Source organism: Eurosta solidaginis, chromosome 3 (genome assembly GCF_040869045.1).
Source record: "Eurosta solidaginis isolate ZX-2024a chromosome 3, ASM4086904v1, whole genome shotgun sequence".
Classification (NCBI taxonomy): domain Eukaryota; kingdom Metazoa; phylum Arthropoda; class Insecta; order Diptera; family Tephritidae; genus Eurosta; species Eurosta solidaginis.
Window position 1 is genome coordinate 94,241,992 of NC_090321.1, and position 20,492 is coordinate 94,262,483.

Here is a 20,492-nt window from a genome sequence, read left to right on the forward strand (position 1 = left end):
AAAAAAAAAAACGGGTAAAAACAGCAAAATTAGGCGACTCAAAACGTTATTTCCTACTTAATTTTAAAACTTTTAATTAACTAGATTTTTTTGTTACTGGAAAATATGTGAATTTTAAATCACTTTGCAAAAATTCCTTGAAACCAATAAACAATTTGTAAAGAAATTTTATCGAGTGCATTTCCAAAAATATGTACTCTGATAAAATCTCAACAGTACAAAAAAAGTCCGGTCGGGGGAGGGCACGTGCCCCTGCGCCCCTCCCCCCCCCCCCCTGGATCCGCCAATGCTCATATATTTCTGACTAATTTTTTATACTCAGTTGAGCAGAGCTCACAGAGTACATAAACTTTGATTGGATAACGGTTGGTTGTACAGGTATAAAGGAATCGAGATAGATATAGACTTCCATATATCAAAATCATCAGTATCGAAAAAAAATTTGATTGAGCCATGTCCGTCCGTCCGTCCCTTAACACGATAACTTGAGTAAATTTTGAGATATCTTGATGAAATTTGGTATGTAGGTTCCTGGACGCTCATCTCAGAACGCTATTTAAAATGAACGATATCGGACTATAACCACGCCTACTTTTTCGATATCGAAAATTTCGAAAAATCGAAAAATTGCCATAATTCATTACCAAAGAGGGATAAAGCGATGAAACTTGGTAGGTGGGTTAGACTTATGACGCAGAATAGAAAATACGTAAAATTTTGGACAATGGGCGTGGCACCGCCCACTTTTAAAAGAAGGTAATTTAGAAGTTTTGCAAGCTGTAATTTGGCAGTCGTTGAAGATATCATGATAAAATTTGGCAGGAACGTTACTCCTATTACAATATGTATGCCTAATAAAAATTAGCAAAATCGGAGAAAGTGAAATTTTTACAAAAAATTTAATATCTTTACAGTATATAAGTAAATTAAGCCAACATTCAACCCCAGTAATGATATGGTGCAACAAAATACAAAAATAAAAGAAAATTTCAAAATGGGCGTGGCTCCGCCCTTTTTCATTTGATTTGTCTAGGATACATTTAATGCCATAAGTCGAACAAAAATTTACCAATCCTTGTGAAATTTGGTAGCGGCTTAGATTCTAGAACGATAACTGTTTTCTGTGAAAAAGGGCGAAATCGGTTGAAGCCACGCCCAGTTGTTATACACAGTCGACCGTCTGTCCTTCCGCTCGGCCATTAACATGATAACTTGAGCAAAAATCGATATATCTTTACTAAACTCTGTTCACATAATTATCTGAACTCACTTTCTATTGGTATAAAAAATGGCCGAAATCCGACTATGACCACTACCACTTTTTTGATATCGAAAATTACGAAAAATGTAAAAAATGCCATAATTCTATACCAAATACGAAAAAAGGGTTCAAGCATGGTAATTGGATTGGTTTATTGACGCAAAATATAACTTTATAAAAAAACTTTGTAAAATGGGTGTGACACCTACCATATTAAGTAGAAGAAAATGAAAAAGTTCTGCAGGGCGAAATCAAAAGCCCTTGGAATCATGGCAGGAATACTGTTCGTGGTATTACATATATAAATAAATTAGCGGTACCCGACAGAGGATGTTCTGGGTCACCCTGGTCCACATTTTGGTCGATATCTCGAAAACGCCTTCACACATATTGTGATTCCCATAAGGTTGGTCGAATCAGCTGTTATAAGGTTACCGATACGGTTACCGACAAAGCACCAATGTTTGCAGCTTAAAGCTGCAGAATCAATGCAATCGATTATTGGTGCCGCTAAGGTCGTAACCGTATCGTAGCCAACCAATTGGTTTTTGGTTTACCATCGTAACGATAAACAGCTGATTTCGTTAGGGATACGACTACAGCGATACGACATACGGCACCAATGACTCCCGCTTTAATCTATGTTATATACATATTTCTTATGTATGTACGTGTCTTTGTTACTGAATGATTGGACCGTTTTTGCAGAATTTTGTGTGTGTGTGCAAGGGGGTTTGAAGATCACAATTTGGGCAGGGAAGTGGATCAAGGCCGGAAATTCGGTACAGGAGTACCTTTTTTACAAATAAAATATTTGAGAAACTTCTCATTCCGAAGTGGTCCAGGGACCGACCTTTTCCAAATAAAGCAGTGTATGGTTCGATTTGCTGGAAATTAAGTATAGGGATACTTTCGTAACTAGCTGATTATTTGAGAAACTTTTCTTTCCGGGAAGTGAAACAGGACAGACATATTCTAAAAAATATTATTTATGGCCCGATTTGCTTGATTCGGTACTGGGTTACCTCTTTGACGAAGATAATATTTGAGAAACTTTTCATTCCGGGAATTGAACCAGGCCGATTTGGTTGAAATTTTGTGTCCCCTATACTTTCCTTCCTCTCTTTTCGGAAATTGGACCAGGGTATTTATTGTGCGAACCTGGGGAGTGTTCCTGTGAAGTTCCTTTCCTGAAATAGACTAGGTACCGACCTATTCGATCAACTTCTATTCACTGTTCTATTTGCCTGAAGTTTGCTATATAGGTAGGTAGTAGAGATGTGAACGGCTGCCGATTTTTGTCGTTTTTCGCACGACGCCATGGAATGTCATTAATATCGGCGCGGCGGCGTTCGGTGCGTTTCTGTATTTTATACTCATTTAAGAATGTCTAGTTTAATGCTTTGGTTTAACAAAGATTATTAAAATCAATGTTTCGAAGACAAACGTCTGCAAATTATACAGTTTAGCATAAAGAAGTTCAGCGCCCACTTGTAAAACTGAAATTATGTATAGTCCCCGAGGATTATACGATTTTCACCCATGAGTAACGCAGTGATATCCACTTCAACAGCTTATGATTTCGAGGGTGGCATCCGTGGCCGAATAGCTACTGCTTAACGTTTCAAGGTGGTTCGAATAGACTCTTGTGGGCTATGTGGCTTGGCAGCATGAAGCGGCAAGAACATTCGCCAGAAAGCCTTTGTGGCTACACCTAGACCTTCTAGGAAACCGACGTCGACGATGGTATGAATTCGATTTCGCAGTCTTATAAGTTATGTGCTGGCATTCGGTGTGAGGGCTAGGCCCGGATCACTCCAGTATATATGTAGGACCGGTTGCCGTGGGAGGTCAGAAATGGTAAAACTGTCGATTTCCTTCCCTAAATATTACTTTTATAAATGAGAAAATCAAGTTATTTATAGTAAGTATGCTGCCACCGCCGATAAAGCCTATTATATGTAAGTAGCCCTTTTTATCATAAGCCACTGATAACTGAAGTTCCGATTCAGTGATTACCGGAAGATGCTATGGCAGTGGACATAATGTAAAAAAAAACATTCGATTAACTAGCAAATTTGTGCTTCACTTAATGTAAGAAAATTAGTAATTATTTATTTCATTTTGCAGTTTTAACTGAACTTTATTGGCTTTGCTGATTACCCTTTAACAGTTCTTTTTTTATTTTACTATAATTAATTAGTATGCGGCCACCGTGGTGTGATGGTAGCGTGCTCCGCCTACCACACCGTATTCCCTGGGTTCTCACCCGGGCAAAGCAACATCAAAATTTTAGAAATAAGATTTTTCAATTAGAAGAAAATTTTTCTAAGCGGGGTCGCCCTTCGGCAGTGTTTGGCAAGTGCTCCGATTGTATTTCTGCCATGAAAAGCTCTCAGTGAAAACTCATCTGCCTTGCAGATGCCGTTCGGAGTCGGCATAAAACATGTAGGTCCCGTCCGGCCAATTTGTAGGAAAAATCAAGAGGAGCACGACGCAAATTGGAAGAGAAGCTTGGCCTTAGATCTCTTCGGAGGTTATCGCGGCTTACATTTATTTATTTATTTTTTATAATTATTTGCATGCAATTAAAAACTATTTTTTAATGCGAAAGAAATATAACTTCTCACGCATGTACATACACACGAACCAATTTTTTTATAGGGAATGAATAATAAAAAACGAAAGACTTTAAAGCATTTTGTTCTAAACACTTCCATAGAACATAAGTTTGAAAAAAATTCTACTCAACACCCTCGGCAACAAATATCTGAGAACTTCGAGAATTTTTTAGTGCTTCCAAAACAAGACTGAATGAGTCCGTAGTGTTACCTACGCCGGAGTCTTAGCCTGGCAAGCGCAGGGCACGATCACCAAACGTGTTCGATCGTTTCCTCCTCCAAACAGCACTTCCTACATATCCTATCACTGAATAAGCCTAATTTTTCGACACTTTACAGCCCTGCGCTTGAACCCATGCCTTTCCCGCTTGGTCGAACATGTACACCTCTCGCCTTCTCTTAATCTCGGCCAATCTAATTGGGACGTCTCTGGAACAAGCTTCAACTGATACGCCCTTTTTAGCTAGTTCATCTGTTTTTTCATTCCCATCTATTCCCATATGTCTTGGCACCCAATATAGATGTATGCTTCTCCCTGTGCCGATTCTTTCCAGAGACTGCTTACACTCTAACACACTTTTAGATGCTATGCTATGCGAGATTACTGCCTTAATTGCTGCTGGGCTATAAATATAAAAGTTACCACGGTTGCAGTTTAAGCTATTCTCTTCCCGTGTTTCTACTGCTTTGGTTACGGCTAATCCTTCCGCTTGGAAAACGCTACCGTGATCTGGCAGCTTGTAGGATCTGAGGATCTGTTTATTTCCGGATCAACACAGTATACCGCAGACCTTACTACTTTGGAACCATCTGTGTGCTATCGCCTCGCCCGCCATTTGAGCACCCTTGCGCCAACCATCCACCTCTATTGTGGCTTTAAGATCTCCCTTGCAGCGCAGATAGTGTTAGAAATATCAATTTCAATGTACTTGTTTGAGTTTATACTTTGTATTTTATTGATCTACAAAATAAGCTTAGCATTTGATTCAATACCTTTCAAATAGAGAAAAATTATTTTGTCTTTCTGTTATAAAATCTCATACAATAAAGATTGTTCTTGTTATATTTTAAATCCACTGCACAATAACTTAACAATAGATAGGGAATCAGGTAGTATGTTTGTCCTGTAATTGATCACGCTATACTACTATGGCCATATGTTTGGCACTCAAGCTGTCCCGAGGCACTGAGCCTGGTTGCAGTTGTTAACGCTATGTGGTTCCAACTTGCATAGATATCATTCCGATATTTAATGTTGTTTTTTTTTTTAATCCTACTGAATTTTTTTTATAACAGTTTTTAAACTTTGATTTAATCTTCCAGCTTAAAAATGTATACATTAAAGGTTTTTTGTATCTTTGTGTCCACTCATTAATAACGGATACAATTGTATCTTAGCGGCAACCCTTAGTACAATTCATTTGTAAACAAACAACGAATGACAGTGGGTAAAATAAAAAAGAAAAACAATCGGCATGACCAACGTTTCGTGAAATTTTTCGAAGAATGCAAGGTTGTTTTTCGCATTAAAATACTGATGACAAAATGAAATACTAAAGCTAAAATGCGGCCGCATTAAGTCACATTTTGCTGTCAAAATTTGTAAGGCTCAAAGAAAATTCAGTACCTAATGTTGTTATCCCAACAGCTGATTGCTCCTTCTTGATTACTTTCCTTACAACGCCTTGTACAACAATATCGAGCCTTAACAGCCGAATTGGTGTAAGGGACAAAATATCGATTTTTTTTTTTATTATCGAAGTCGATAATGTTTGTCCTGGTCTGTCATCTCCGAAAATTTCATAGTTCTCTGTTTTACCGTTATAAAGTTATAGCAGAAACAATTTTGGTGTAAATGCGCAATACACTTTGTTTATATTTTTCCATGACCGCACATTGTTAGTTACATCAAAAATATCTAGTGTGCTTTGTTGCTTGCAGCAAAAAATATTTAATTCGAATAAACTAAATGCGCTTCACGGAGATAAGTTATATATAAAATAACATAATAAATAGTTCTTTGTGCGAATAATGGAAGCTTTTGAACCAGAGGTAATTATTTTGGCTGCAAGCAATAGGAAAAATTGAACTTTTCTATTTAGGGCTTAGTAATAAATGAGTTTATCGTTGTTTTCTTTAGTTTGCAAAGATACATGCTCTCGTCCACTATAGTGAAAGTGAGTCCAATATTTCCATTGATGATGAAACGTGTGTTGGTAATAGGAGCTTTAAAAAGTCAAAAGTTATCCGAAAAAAACCGCAAAACAAGAGTCGGAAATCCACTGGCGTTAAACCGAACCCCTGTTTGAATAAAAATTGTGGAAAATCATGTGCGGACAAATTTACGGAATCAGATAGTGTGGCAATAAGCGAGCACTTCTGGGGTATGGGGAATAAAATAAGGCATCCGAAAGTACTAAAAGAAGTGGAGTTTTGAGTACACAATACGTTTTAATAATATAAAAGCAAAAATATGCCAAAAGTTTTTGCTTCACACTCTCAGTGTATCTCAAAACATGCTAATCTATACTAGAAATAATGCACAGTGTCTACAAACAACCAAAGAAGCTAACAAAAAATTTAAACGACACAATAAGTCTGATGAAAATAAAGTAGCACTTTTGAAATCTTTTATTACACAGTTGCCTGCTGTACCTTCACATTAAAAAAAAATAAATGTAAGGCGCGATAACCTCCGAAGAGATCTAAGGCCGAGCTTCTCTCCCAATTTGCCTCGTGCTCCTCTTGATTTTCCCTACAAATTGGCCGGACGGGACCTACATGTTTTATGCCGACTCCGAACGGCATCTGCAAGGCAGACGAGTTTTCACTGAGAGCTTTTCATGGCAGAAATACACCCGGAGCGCTTGCCAAACACTGCCGAGGGGCAACCCCGCTCAGAAAATTCTTCTTCTAATTTAAAAACCTTATTTCTAAAATTTTGATGTTGCTTTCCCCGGGGTGCGAACCCAGGGCATACGGTGTGGTAGGCGAGCACGCTACCATCACACCACGGTGACCTTCACATTACTGTCATAATAAAAGCAGTAAACTTTATTTACCATCAGAATTCCAAAACATATTAACTCTGTATAAGTATTATTTAAGTCATTTAAATCACATTAATAAGGAATCATCTAAGTTATCTTTAAGAGTGTTTAGAAAAATGTTTAATACCGACTTTCACATTGGCTCCCATATGCCCAAAAAAGATAGATGTGCTTTATGTGAAAAATTTAAGGACTCGGACAGTGAAACTCAGATTCTTTTAAGGCAAACTGAAGAATTTCAAAAGCACCTTAAGGATAAAGAAACGTCAAATCAAGTATTTTTAAATGACCAAAAGCAAGGTCGAACAAATTCTTCATTCTTATGTTAGAGCTTTGATTTACAAAAGCTGCTTAATACGCCCCATTCAAAAAGTGTAAATTTGTTTTACTCGAGAAAATACGCCTACTACAATGAAAGCATTTATGAAGGTGTTACAAGAAATGGTTATTGCTTTTTGTGGGGCGAAAAGGACGGAAAACGGGGATGTAATGAGATATGCACAGTAATTTTTAAGTACTTAAAACTCCTTGATAAAAAAGGAACGTATACCTTTATTAGCCTTTACTGTGACAGTTGTGCAGGACAAAATCGAAACAGAGCCATGCTTGCTATGTTCGCTTTTTTTTTTTAAATCTCTTATGACTTTAAAGCATGGATACTGCAATAACTCACAGATAAAAGAATACAATCTAGCTCCAATGCGTCAGTCCAAACGCAATATTTCCATTAGAAACCAAGGACCCCTTTCTCTGTATGATAAGCCCTTGAAAATTTCTTTAAAAAATTTTAACGATTTAAAAAAAACTTTGCGAAAAAGGCGCTATACCAAAACAGTTTCACAATGAGTTTTTAAATATGCAACAAAGCGCAACAATGACAGATGAGTTACCTGAAACTGACGAGGAAGCTACATTTTAGGTTTTAAATAACAAATAATAAGTTAATTTGTGAATTTCGGATTTTTGGTTTAATTTTGGCTAGCAGTTGTTATTTACGGTCACTGATATGCTTAAATTACGTTTAACGAATTATTCTTAATTTTATAAAATATACTGTAACGTTCTTTGAATGAAATAAAAGTTTATATGTGAAAAAACTTTATGATTATTTTGATGTAAGTAACATAATATTTCAGCAGCAGGTGGTGAGTGTGCCAGCTAAATTGATGTAAGTAACAAAAAACACAACCACGACTTATTTTACCTACTGAAATTGATTGCGTTATGTACTTAGAGCACAACTAGGGCCGTGTACAAAATTTAGTTCAAATTCTTTGCTTATTAACAGAGATAATTAAAAAAAAACCTCCCCCTGTATAATTTGTTATTTGTCCCTTACACCAATTTGGCGGTAAAGGCTCGATATGTCAGTTAATCGAAATCAATGAAAAATTTCCTTTGACTTGACATTCTTCTGCACGACGTTTTTGCTTTTTAATTTAAATTCAGGTATTAAACTAGTTGCAATACCACCACCACTCACTACTTGTTGGTTGTCAAGTCAAGCAGGGAAGACCGCCTCTTAACTTTTTTCCGGCAATTGTCATAAAATAAAAAAAAATAATCTAATAAAAATGAGCACTTATTTGGGCTTATTTAAACCCAACTTATGCTAACTTAGTTTCTTTTTCTGCGGGGTGCGTATGCACATTGTTGCATGCTACCGTCATTGCACAAAAACCAACATAACACGAAATAAATTAAAAAATCATGGTCAATTACATAATTGCACACATATACTTGTATATATTTAAGTCTTGTACTAGCAGCTATAAAATATTTTAACAATTGAGAACTTAAGATTATACCAATCAAGTTTTAAACAGGGTCCGTAGTGTTTGTTAAAAGTTTTTTTTTGCTGCCTTTAGTTTGTTTGTAGTACGCTTATTGCTGTTGTCTATTTTGCATTTTCTAATTCAAAAATCATAAGAAACAGAGTACAGCACAATGTTAAAATTTAACGCTGCGCAGGAGCTTGATACTTGAAATTTGTTGTACTCAAATTTAATGGTCTGTAATACTATAATACATCGTAAATAAATATAAATGACGCATTATTTTTGATATGACTTAAGTACACTGTGATAAAATGGTTTCTGGTAATATTACAGTTATCCTACAAAATAAGTGCTAAGAAAGTTTCAAAGCGTGTATGTCACTATCAAAAAAGAGATAATTTATTACCTTCACAAAAAAATTTATAATAAGGATTTTATTATGTACTATATTGTAATAGTGATAAAAAAAAATAGTCCGTAATATATTTCCTGATTCAAAAATAAAAATTGAAATGCAATCACTACTAAATAATCAGAAGTAACCATTAAGAGGAATGTAAATTATATAGAAAACGTACATATGTCAGTCAGGGTCCCTGGCGTTCAATGCTACAATAGTAATTATACAAACCAACATTATATACAAACACATTTCCCCACTTAAAGCACAAATTTTTGTATCTGATTGGTTTGTAAGCCTTTGCGGTTCAACTATGGTTTCACTTATTTCATTATTTATTTACCAAAAAAATATTAATATAATAACCCAATGACACTGGTGTTTGATTTTTAATACACGAATATACACAATGTTATAATCTTGCCAAAAAAAAAATTTTTTTTGTTTCAAATTAAAAATAATAGATTATTTAGTCACTGTAACTAAAATAAATTCTGCGATTCAGTCGACTCACTTCTTACGATAGGTGTTGTTATTTAGGCAGTTACTCTTAAACTGAGTTATGCGGCGTCTCATTTATAAATATCAGCGGTACCTATACCTGTTTCAGAAGTGACGTCGAGCCAATGACAATAAAAGCAATTGGTACCACCAAAGTCAGTTAACTAGATACTATGAATGCATATTGGCACAAATATACAAAAGCACACACATATGTACATGGGTTCTCGTGTAGCTATTAATGATCGTTGTCGATACCGTTATTGAAATACATATAAATATTTTATACAATTTCGGGATTGTTTTCAATTGCTAAAGACTAAATTAAGCAAATGTCTAGATAAAGTGAGTTGTCATTCATGTATTCACATCGACTTTTTATAGACGTTCTGGAGTTTAAGACTATGATCAATAAACACCTTACCTCTAGGCCAACTGTTTCAGATCTCCCAAAAAAGGTAAGGTTAGGTTGAACTGGCCGGTCCATGAGGACCTCACATAGACTGAATAAGTCCGTAGTGTTACCAGAAGTTTGTTTTAAGGACCAAACTGAAAAACCCTATCAAAAACCAGGATCTACGTTATAAAATTACTCCGTCCTCTTGGCAAATACTAGAAGCTTCGTAGGACTTAAGCCACTTGCTGCTTCTAGATCTGGCAGCTGTATCACTCTTAATAGCTGGGGTCTTAGCCTGGCAAGCGCAGGGCACGAGCACAGAACGTGCTCGATCGTTTCCTCCTCCAGCCCGCAATTCCTACATCTGCTATCACTGACTGTTTAGACGGTTAAGCGCCAACTAAGTAAGTAATACCTACACATAATCTTCGACACTTTACAGCCCCGCGCTTGAACCCACGCCTTTCCTGCTTGGCCGATCATGTGCACCTCTCGCCTTCGCTTAATCTCGCCCAGTCTAATTGGGACGTCTACGGAGCAAGCTTCAAGGGATGGGAGCCAATATAGATGTATGCTTCTCCCTGTCCCGATTATCTCCAGAGACTGCTTACACTCTAACACGTATTTAGATGCTGTGTTATGCGAGATTAATGCCTTAATTGCTGCTTGACTGTTAGTATAAAAGTTAACACGATTGCAGCTTAGGCTATTCTCTTCCCGGGTTTCTACTGCCTTGGTAACGGTTACTATTTCCGCTTAGAAAACGATACAGCAATCCGGCAGCCTGTAGGATCTGTTTATTTCCGGATCAGCACAGTATACCACAGACCCTACTCCTTCCAATACTCTGGAACCATCTGTGTACACATGTATCACCTCGTGTGCCATTTGAGCACGCTTGGGCCAACCGTCCACCTCTATTGTGGCCATAAGATCGCCCTCGAAGCGCAGATAAGAAGTCAGGTAATCTGTTCGTCTTGTGATTGATGACGCTACACTACTATGGCCGTATGGTCGGCGCTCAAGGTGCCCCGAGACACCGAGCCTGGTTGCAGTTGTTAACGATATGTTCTTTGCTACAAGGTCTACAGGTGGATTGTGCAGAATGGCATACAGTGCAGCCGTCGGGGTTGTTTTCAGGGCTCCCGTAACGCTAAGCATTGATAGTCCGCATACCCCCTCTAAATTTTTGAGGTGGTTGTTGTATATAGAGTTGATAGTATAGAATAGGGCTTACAATCGCTGTAAAAACCCAATGAGAAAGAGAGGGCGATAAGCCACACGTACACCCAGCATTCTTTTACATGCATAAAGTGCCGTTGAAGCCTTCCTCACCCTCTCCTCCACGTTGAGCTTCCATGACAACTTACTGTCTAGGATAATTCCTAGATATTTTGTGCAAGGTTTCTTCTGTAGGGTCGCCCCTGCTAACTTAGGCCTGATCCAATTTGAGACCTTTTACCTCTTTGTAAACAAGACCATATCCGTCTTCTCCGCGTTGACTTCCATCCCGACATTTGACTTTCAACCCGACATTTGATGCCCAGTTATGAATATCCCGAAGCGCCCGATCCATCAAAGAGCTAATCGTTGGAAGGCGCTTTCCACTTATGACAATTGCAACGTCATCTGCGTAAGCCGTAAGTTTTACGGGTCCCTCATCGAATTGCCTGAGCAGTTGGTTGATAACCAGCGTCCACAGTAGAGGTGATAGCACCCCTGCACTCTTGTGAATTGCCTACATAGCACACGTTTTATTGTAAACAGATGCCATCCAATGTTTTTTTGGGAAAACGCAGCCAAAGCTTTTTGATTTTCAAGAGTTCAATTCTCCGGCTTATAACGAAAGCTCCGAAGGGTTGACGCCAATTTGGAATATATTAAGTTGAACTACAATTATTAAGCTATTACACGGTTAAAAAATATTTTCATATTAACAAATTTTGTTGTTATATCGGCCTACTGATTTGTAAGATCGCGGGTTCGAATCGAGCTCAAGGCCTAACTACAACTATTTTATCATTATTATTATCATAAATTTTTTCCTTAAGCGAGAAAAAATTTCCTTTAAGGAAAAATTATTTTATTATAATAATTTATCATAATAATAATTATGAAATAATTATTGTTAGGCCTTGAGCTCGACTTGAACCCGCGATCTTATTTTCATATTAATTAAAGGAAAGTTCTTTATCCAAGCTTTACTTTTTTCATTTCGAGTTCATTCACTTTAATATGAAAATTTATTAACTGGAAAGTAATTTCATGCGGAGTATTTCTGGATCATGGCTCAATTATATGGTTGGCTAATCTCATCAGCTGATTTAATTTTTTTTCATTTCACTGGTATATGGATTGTCAAAAGGAGATGGCAAACGCAAAATGTAACCAACACATAGACAATTATTTACTGCCGTGGTGCTAAATTTTTTATAAAAAGATAAGTTATGTTTTTATCTATTTAAGCGCATTATTTTCCCTCAACACACAAGAATTGCAAAATTTGATGCTTTCTCTCCATTCCATTCGCCTAACACCAACATACGGATTTAAACAATCTGAGCGAAGGTATGTTGTTGCTGTAGGGATGAGTCAACCATATAGTTGAACCATGTTCTGAATAATACACTTTCATTAAAAAACCTTTTGTTTTAAAATAAATAATTTCACGTGCACTACATCCCTAAAACTATTCTTGAGATCGGATTAAAATATCTTATCAATTTCCTTCTCTCTTTGGTCGCTAAAGTTTTTAAAGTAATGTCATACACTCGGACAAAAAATAATAACGATCGTTCTCGTACGGTTTTTTTGATTATTTTCTAGTTAGTTCTGTCACAGCAAAGTTGTAGCAATTTATTTATAAAGAACTTTGTAAGACCGCCTCCAAATAATATACAGCTACTTTTAAGATATTATTTACTTTTCTACGGTCATTGACCATTTCGATTCTACTTAAACCTTTTTCTTAAAAACACGAGTTCTATTGTTCCTCTAACTCGTGATTTGGGTTAATATTGTTAGAGCTACATATATGCGACACAGAGATCACACTGATCCTTTTTGGGTAAATATTTTATAGCGGCTTGCATTTCATCTAGATTCTTTGCCATTATTTGTTTGCTGTATTTTAAAATCATTATATAAATCTCTGATAGTTTTCCTGCCATCAAAGAATTTTATTTAGAAGAAGAAGCTCTAAAATCATGTGATGCGATTCGAGGAATATAATTTAAATGCTCTTTTATATTACGATTTATTTCAGAACTGTTAGAATTTAAATGATTTCTTTTAAATCTTTTATATAAAGTATCGATCAATGAAGTAGTATTATAGTCCTAAATTATTTTTTCATTGATAATAAAAGATGTAATATGCGTAACCAGGGCCGTAGAGAAAAAATCCGGGCCCGGGACTAAACAATTTACGGGCCCCCTATAAAACATCCACTCATACATTTGATTAATTTGAATTAATGATGTCTCATTCATGAATCATTATTGATGGATTACTTAGAAAAAAATTTTTGCCACATAAACTAAATGATTTTTGGACTAAGAGCTGAAAATAAAATTAACACAGAATATTTGCTATTTATACTATTTTATTGTAACGTGGAAATAAAATTCTCTTTTAACAGCCACATAAATAAATAAAACAGCCACATATTGTTTTAAATAATATTTTCTAGTTATTTGGTAACATTTTAATACATTTCTGATAAATTTAATGATGATTATAAATTTTAATTATTCAATATAGAAGGTTCGGATATCAAAGAGTGGCTTTTTTTTATAATAATATCTGTAAACCATAAATACACTTGAACATTAATAACTTTAAAATAACTATCTTTTGATAGTTTTCTTTGTTGCTCATTTTTTGATGTATAAAAATATTCATTGAAAAATAATTATAAATTGTAAAACAACTTTTAAATAATAAAAAAAAATAAAATATTAAATAAAGCTTTAAATATCAAAATGTAACTGTTTTGCGAAAACAGATTCAACACAAAGCGTGGCAAGTCCTGAAACTCGCTCTTGAGATGAACACGATCTATGAAAGTTTTTGATTCTTGAAAGGACGCTGAAGGAACATTCTGCACTAGCTACAGTGACAGGTATAGTGCAAAAGATACGTAAAGCAACACAAATGTTGGGGAAAATAATATACAGATTTTGAACATATGTAGATCCAATACCAATGGTGACAGACCTTTATCAAAATTTGCTTCGTAAATGTGTTCCAAGTGAACTATTTCGCATTCTAAGCATTGCGAAATGTCCGACTTGTATTTTTCGACAAATTTTGCTGTGCTCGGCGGAATCATAGTTTCATCCATGTTTTCAAATTGCCACAAAAAGAAAACGTCTCGCTCAAACTTCTCATAGCTGCAAATCGTTCAGTAATGGCAGTGATTACCGAATCGGCGATCACCAGGAATATATTTTTTTTAAAATAAGACTCTTAATCGTCCATAATCATCTCATTTAACTTATCTTCAGAACGTCTTTTGGGGTTTCTCTTTCAATTGTCCGGAAACTTTGGCGAGATGTTCAACTGAATAGCAACTGTTTTGCATTCGTTTAAAATTGTTTCCAATTGGTTCCTGATCAACTTCAAATCAGCTAATAAGGCATCTAGATGTCGGACCTTAATATCTATGGTGTCGTCTCTAGCTTGGAGGACCACATTTCTTTCATTAATGGTAGTCAGTATTTTAACCAAATTGAGGACAGCAAGATACATTCGAACTTGTTGATGTACTTGAGAATGCCGGTAACATCTCCGTATGCTTGCGCTGTCAAATTTGGTTTTGTCAGAAAGACTATGAAGAGAGCTCGGTACATTTTTTTTGAGGATATCCCATCGTTGTGGACTTCTGCTAAAAATAGCAAAACATTTTTGTACAACTCCGAGGAAAGTAATTGCAGCCGTACAACATTCTGCAACATCAATCTGACGTAGTGTTCCGTTGTATACTCCTTTCATATTGGCGTCGTTATTCGTACCGTTGTGCACGACAATCTTTTAATGGGACTTCATGTTTACCTAGAGTACGGCAAATTAGATCAGCGATTTTCTTGAATTGTAAAATTTGTGCTTTCGAATTGAAATGGAGTTAGCGCAAAATGAACGCAGTCAACGTGACTAGCATCAGGCATAGCATCAACGATAATAGCAAAATACTTGGCTTTCTTGCCTTGATCTAATAGTTTCCCTCACGTGCTTTGCACAAATTTCTATAAACTCGTTCTGATTGTCTGGGGAAAGATAGTGAACTTGTAAACGTTTGTGCTGCTGTTGTGAAATCCTAACTTTCTCCAAATGATCTCTAAGTATCGGATCATAATGGCTTATGAGATCTTAGATGCCCAAGAAATGTCCATCGTTTCGTTCACCAAGATATATACTTTCGCTTTTGAAAGCTAGGCCCCTTTCACCCAAAAATAAAATAGTGTCCAAAATTTTATATATAATTTCTTTCCACTTTTGAGTTTCAGTGATTAGCTGGTCATTGATAAGTGTATCAATTGTAGCCTCCTTTTGAATTGAATTTTGTAAAGATCGCCATTGAATATAACATTTAATGTGATCTTGAGTATTTTCGTGTGATGGCAGTTTATCGTATAGCTTCTTCCATACCTGGAATTTCGAATATCCGCCAGGACAAAAAATTTTAGGTCGATTTAAAGTATTGGTGCTTAAGAGACGACATGGCAGGCAATAAAAAGCATTGCTACTGGCACTTTACACTAACCAGTCACGCTCCACTTTCTCTCCATTTAGCAAGATTCTGTTTAACAACGAGGTAGGAAATGCCTCGTCATGACAATCACATGGAAAAATAACAGGACACTTTTGATGACCTCGATGAATTATTTTTTTGACTTCTTCAGATCGCAAAAACTCATTTTTCAAGGTACCGATATCGAAGTCGTTTAAATAATCTGGACTTTGATACAGAGTTGGTGGCATTGTTGGAAGACTTTTTGAAGATGAACCTTCATCAGTGTCACCAGGAAAGCTTTACGATTTCGGATTCATGTAAACATACATTTTTGTTTGATGTTTTTATTGTCTCACTGTTCGAAGACCCAGGCATAAAATCATTATCAATATTCGTTGCTTTTGAAATTCGGTTTAAAATTTGCACATGGAACAACTAAAGACTCTCCTGGATTAAAAAAAAATTTCTTAGTACCTCTAAGGGAAATCTTGGCTATTTCAGAGGTAAACAAAGTAAATTTGAAAGAGCATAAAAGCGAAATTGAAAAAATGTTGAGTGAGCATAAAGCTGGAGTCATTGGTGCCGTATGTCGTATCGCTGTATCCGTATCCCTAACGTAATCAGCTGTTTATCGTTACGACGGTAAACCAAAACCCAATTGGTTGGCTACGATACGGTTACGACTTTAGCGGCACCAATAATCGATTGCATTGATTCTCATAAGGTTGGTCGAATCAGCTGTTAAAAGGTTACCGATACGGTTACCGATAAAGCACCAATGTCTCCAGCTTAAAAGGGAAATAAACGCTTCCATAACTCACAACGAAAGAGAGATGAAAATAATAGTAGAAAAAATCTATAAGGTGAACTCAGAAAAACTAGAGTTAATGAAAAAAATAGAATGCTTGTGCTTAGAAAATAAGGATAAACTAAGTAAAGTTAGTATACCAAATGAGGCGTTCACTAAGCAAAAGGATAAAATTATTAATGAAGTTAAAAAGGTTGCTAATATCCCTAATGAGGCATTTAATAAACAGAAAGAGGAAATTATAAAAGAGGTTAAGAAGGCTGCAAATCAAAATAAAGGTTTTGACGGTGGAAAGGTTTCTACATATGCCACTGTTACAAAAGGCATCCCCCCAATTGTTATTAAGCCCAAAGTGAAACAAGCCATTGAGAAAACAAAAACGGATTTAAACAAAATAGATCCATCCCATTTAAATATAGGGTACAAAACAAAAATAATGGCACCATAATTATAAGCGCTAATACAGCAGGCGACAAGCACAAAATTAGAGATACGCTAACAGAAAAGTTGGATAAAAATGTGTATAATATAGCTGAGCCAAAAGTGTATTTTCCTAGAGTTGTGGTAGCTAATATTAGTGCAGAGCATACCGAGAGCGAAATAGTTAGCCGGATTCTTGCGCAGAATGATACACTGAGGGAAGCTAAAATGAAATGTATTACAATTAAACGCGCTAAAAAAGAAAATAGAGGACAACATATTAATGCAGTTATAGAAAGAGAGCATAAATATTATGAGGCTATCCTGAGACATAGGAAAATTAATGTTGGATGGGATCGCTGCCCAGTTTATGACGGTCAAACTGTAAAAAGGTGCTACAAATGTTTAGGGTTTAACCACATAGCTGCCAATTGCACCCTGAAACAGAGGTGTAGTAAATGTCTGGGAGAACATGGGGCAGAAAACTGCAAGGAGAGCATGCCCATTAATAAATGTGGTAATTGCGTAGATGCCAATAATCAGTTAGGTTTTAAGCTCAATATAGACCATAACATAATGAGCCATGACTGCCCAGTTTATCAAAGGAAACTTAAACTGGAAAAACAACGAGTTGGTTTTTAGCAACCAAGACGTACAAGCCCAGTAATAAATGTTTTCGATTTGAAATGTGTCTACTTGAATATTTGTAGTTTGTTAGCAAATAAAGCAGAGCTCGAAAAAATGATAGAAGAAGTGGATCCGGACATTGTTTTATGCTCAGAAACACGTATAACTTCAGATATTCTTGATTCTGAAATTAATATTGCACCGTATACATTAATTCGCTGCGACTCTCATAGTAGACATACGGGAGGGTTCGTTTTATTACTGAAAAAGGAAATCAAGTACAAAGTCAGGTTTAATCGATCAATTGATAGAAAGGTATGGTGTGCTATAGTAAAATTAAAGCAAGTGGACATTAAGTGGCAAATAGGTGTGTTGTACCATTCCCCAAGTTCTAGTGACAGTGATTTTTTTAATCACGTAGAGAGTATTTTTTCAGGTACGAATTCACTTCTAGTTGGAGATTTCAATATAAACTTAAATATCAACTCTTCGAGTAGCTACAAACTGAATGAAATTTGTACTCGTAGCGGAATGAAACAAAAAATAAATTTCAATACATGAGTCGCGGAAACTTCTCAAACAAAAATAGATTTATTATATGCAAACGCTGATATACTGTCTTGTGTAAATCTTGAAGACCACAGAATATCCGATCACGAAACTATTTCATTTGCTATAAAAGTAAGTAATTCAAACCCGTTACGAGGAGTCATTTCATCAACATCTTGGGAGAATTATTCTGCCGATAACTTGACGGCTCTACTGAGGAATTGCGATATTAGTTTAATAAGAAGCATGAATGTCAACGACATGGTCAACTATATAAATACTTGTTTACTAGATTGTATGGGAGTACTAACGTTTGAAAAAAACAATACGGTAAAGTTAAGAAATAAATGGTATGACCAAGAATTGACAGAATTGAATAAACTAAAATACCGGTTGCACTCACAAGTTGGAACAACGGGTGACTATACCGAATATAACATGGTCGCGAAGTACTACAAAAAACTAATCAAATTTAAAAAGATTAAATACATGGAGAATAATATTGACATCAATAGTTCAGATAGCAAGCTAATGTGGAAGCATCTTAAGCATGCTGTTAACTTAACGGGGCCACAAGAAAAGATCTTGACGGTGATCGTTAAAGGGGTGACATATGATACACTTCGCGATATTGCTGAAGCATTGAACTCCTTCTTTATAGATAGCATTGTTGATATAAACAGGGAAATTGAAGTTGTTCAGAGTCAGAACGACTTCCAACTTACAGCTAGGTCATGTTTAAAATTCGAAGAAATTACGGTTGAGGATGTTATACGTATAGCAAAAAGGTTCAAACATATAACTGGGGGGAAAAATTTACTTTCAGAAGGCGTAATTAAATATTCGGTATCGTACATGGGTTTCTTCTATGCAACCGTTATAAACAAATCCATGACTACTGGAATAGTGCCAGACATGTGGAAAATTTCGACAATAGTACCAATTAGGAAAGTAAAAAATTCAGTAATGGCAGAAGAACTAAGGCCGATAAATACATTGCCGAACATAGAAAAAATTCTGGAAATTGTAATAAAAACTGGAGGCGAGGAGAGATACAAACAAATTATCACTGAACCTAAACGACATGAAATGACTTATGCCACTTTCAAAATAAACGGCTCAAATGAGAGACTGAAGGTGAAAGGAGACCCTATGCCCGTAGATGTACGAAATCTCAAATATCTTTACGCTCAATGAGTAACAGTATATATCATTGAAAATATATTCTCTGCGAGACATACCTCAAGTTTTAAGGGTAAATGAGTAAATTAAATATGCATCTACCTGGAGTTTGGAATACTTGCTCAAAATCCGGGATAAAGAATCGTTCTACATAAGCGGAGATATAAACTGGTATATAACTTTCCATCTGTTTATTCTTGGATCAATTTTTCGGTCATTCAATACAGTACGTTTTTGTGCTTCGAACGATGTAAAGATGTTAATTTTATTGAAAGAAATATCTAAGAAATGGTACAATATAAAGAAAAAAGTTGAATTTTTTGCATTTTACGCAGAGCTGCTCAACCTCTATATACTTATAACACTTTTGTTTTTGGTTTGCTTTAAAGAAAAGGCACAGATGCAAATTCACACTTTGAATATACAAAAAAATGTGCATAGCACTCCCATATGCCCTCACATATATATATATATATTGATTCATTTAAAAGTCCTGAACTTCATACGAAAAACTTTAATTCAAAATTTTTGATATTTAGTTGGGCCAAACTCTTTTTAAAATGTTTGCTGGGTAGGAGCTGCTTCGGCCGATAGATTAATAAAGAAAAACCAAAAAGTTTTTGCTTTTCCCCTCTATGCATTTCGGCGCTTTCGCGTCATCATCAGGAAGGTCTACATTTATTTTAAAAAACAGAAACATGAAAACACAAAATGAAATATAAGAATACAACACAATCAATAGACATAAAAATTAACATTTGGAACTTTACTCACATTAATTTGATTAATTTTTTAAATTACAAAAACATCACATATTAACATTAAACATATTGTTTTTGTATTTTTATTTGTTTACATGTTTGATCACAGCTGTGTAAGCGCTGTTTGTGTTGTCCACGTCTTCTTTAAAATTCATTACGTTTGTGAGTTGCTGTTGAATTCGGAGACTTTCCAGTGTCATCCGTTTTTTTCTCTTCTGTCAACATCCAAACTCCTAGCGTTCGCAAAATCAGCTGTGTGTTCGTTTTCGATCAGGTGTTGAGAAAGCGCTGTTGTTGTTTTCACGTCCATTTGATGTTCGTATAGTCTCGATACTAATGCACTTTTTGTTGTGCCTATGTAACACTTATTGCAGTTATTGTTGTTGTTGCCTTTGCATTGGAT

At 35.7% G+C, this 20,492-nt stretch overlaps 1 protein-coding gene across 4 annotated transcripts in view; it reads right to left on the bottom strand.

Moving 5' to 3' along the window:
* Nucleotides 1-9,686, bottom strand: part of LOC137244166 (sodium-dependent nutrient amino acid transporter 1-like) — a 91,686-nt gene extending 82,000 nt beyond the window's left edge. Inside the window, exon 1 of one of the 4 annotated variants that reach the window (XM_067772779.1) lies at nucleotides 9,625-9,686. The gene's annotated coding sequence lies outside the window, so the exon portion shown is untranslated. The other 3 variants (XM_067772782.1, XM_067772780.1, XM_067772781.1) reach the window with 3 other exon arrangements.
* Between the last annotated feature and the right edge of the window lie 10,806 nt (nucleotides 9,687-20,492).